The sequence below is a fragment of the Solanum tuberosum genome, unplaced genomic scaffold (assembly GCF_000226075.1).
Source record: "Solanum tuberosum cultivar DM 1-3 516 R44 unplaced genomic scaffold, SolTub_3.0 scf00085, whole genome shotgun sequence".
Taxonomy (NCBI): Eukaryota; Viridiplantae; Streptophyta; class Magnoliopsida; order Solanales; family Solanaceae; genus Solanum; species Solanum tuberosum.
In genome coordinates this window covers 1101993-1104305 of record NW_006239014.1, presented here as the reverse complement: position 1 = coordinate 1104305, position 2313 = coordinate 1101993, and positions in this window count along the sequence as shown.

Here is a 2313-nt window from a genome sequence, read left to right as displayed (position 1 = left end):
AGAAATGTATGCAAGAGAAGGGAAGAATTTGATGCAGTAAAATGAGAGAAAGCCTCTCTATTTATAGCCAACAAAGGGTAAAGGTCATAACCCTTTGGAAAGAAGACAACATTTCAAAAAGAAAACAGCCTTTCAGAAAGGTCACAACATTTTGGAAAAGGCATAACCTTTCAAACGGTCACAATCCTTTAGAAAGGACACAACCTTTCATAAAGGTCACAACCCTTCTGCATAGTTACAACTCTTCAGGAGCGTCACAACCCTTCATTTCCTGTTCACACCTTTAAAACCCAACAATCCCCCACATGAATAGGGAATTGCTATTATTAAAATATATGCATGAAAAACTATGTGATTCGTAATTAAGGATTGATTGCCTCTGGATAAGTGGGTTTCCCTTTGAACTTTCCATAGTGAACATATATCGGATATACTCAGTCAATCGGTAGAGTTGATATCTTTGAACCGTCGAGCTTTGGTGTATACCTAGACAACATAAGTCACACAATCAACCCTTGAATTGTTTTTGGTTCCTCATTGTTTTGTTCGTTTCAGCCATGAACACGTCTTGGTTTATAAGTGCGTAGAGAACTGGCCTTACCGAATTCTCCTTGAAGCGACTTACACTTCACACTTACATAGATGATTTCTAAATGTGTTATCCCGTAGATACACCATTTGATATACCATGTATCAAACTTAGAAACCATTAAAAAGTCCTGATGCCTTTATCCTTGTTACTGAACATTGGCTTATGATGAGAATGGACCATAAAAAATATTTTGACAATGTTGAACCGTCATCAATGACTTTGTTTGATCTCCTTGAACCTAGATCTTGGGATCTCCAGTGTTCTGGGTGGAGTTACCGCCACAATGACTTGTTCTCGGCCATAGTCCCATTCCCTTTGATAATCTATCAACTCCCTCTCTAGTTAGGCCTTTTATAAGTGGATCCGACACATTATCCTTTTACTTTACATAGTCAATTATGATAATTCCACTAGAGAGTAGTTCTTTAACGATATTATGTCTATGTCATAAATGACGAGACTTTCCGTTATACATCATGATCCATGCCCTACCTATTGCAACACAAAGTGACTTAACAAGTTTACAGACTTTCTTTTCTTTACTAGGAACCACAAACCCTCAGATTGTTCCATGTAAATTTATTCCTCCAATTTTCCATTTTAAAAAATGTTTTTACATCCATTTTGATGAATTTGAAGACCATATTTTGCAACTAGCGCAATTAACATTTGAATTGATGCAATCCTAGTTAGTGCTATTATCTGTCAAACAAGGCTTTCTTATTGTCTAAAGCCTGTGACAACAAGTCTGTCTTCGTCTTTGTCAATAGTTTCATCAACTTTCTTTGTAGCATATCCAATGAACATACAATCCAAAGTCTTAGGTCCTATTTTGACCCGTTTGGGAATAGTTTTCTCATTTCCATTTCTCATATGAAATAGACTGTATTGGAAATTGTTTGATCACTATCTTTCAAGAGTTATTGCTTGTATAAACTTTAAGAGACGACAAACAATTCTCTATCAGGATACAACAAAGTATGAACAAACACAATTTTTTGTTGCTCCCTTTCTTAACATACAAAAGTTTTTTTCTTATTTGTTACTTCATTTACTAACAAACCAAAACCTTTTGTTTCTCTCTTTCTGAACAGACAAACTTTTTGTTGTTCTCTTTTGCTATAATGATAGCACCCCCCACAAATTTTGTGGTAAACCTGAACTTATAAATAGGACATTCAACATTTCCTTCAAAGTTCAGTTTTTTTCTATGAAGAATATCATTAGATTGAGGTGAGAATGTGCAGTACTTTGATGGATGATTCCATTTTCCAAATATATTTCTGCAAAAGAAGATTCATATTCTCCACATCTAATCATGACAATCTTTTTATCCAACTGATTTTCAACTTCAGTTTTATATTGCCAATATGTTTCTATTGCTTCATCCTTACCATTCAGCAAATAAACATAACAATATCTAGTGCAATTGTCAATAAAATTTATGAAACACTTTTTCCCACCACAAGATGGTGTTGACTTCATATCACAAATGTCAGTGTAAATCAATTCTAAGGTATTAAAATTCCTTTCAATAACACATACTTGACATTTTGATTTATTGCACTAGAAGTTAGGCAAAACTTCTAAGTTGATCAGTTTTTGCAAGGTTTTGTAATTGACATGTCCCAAGCATTTATGTCACAAACAATTTAATATAAGCAAGTAAGAACAAACAGAAATACTAAGTTTGAAAAGACCTTCTGTGAGGTAACCTTTTC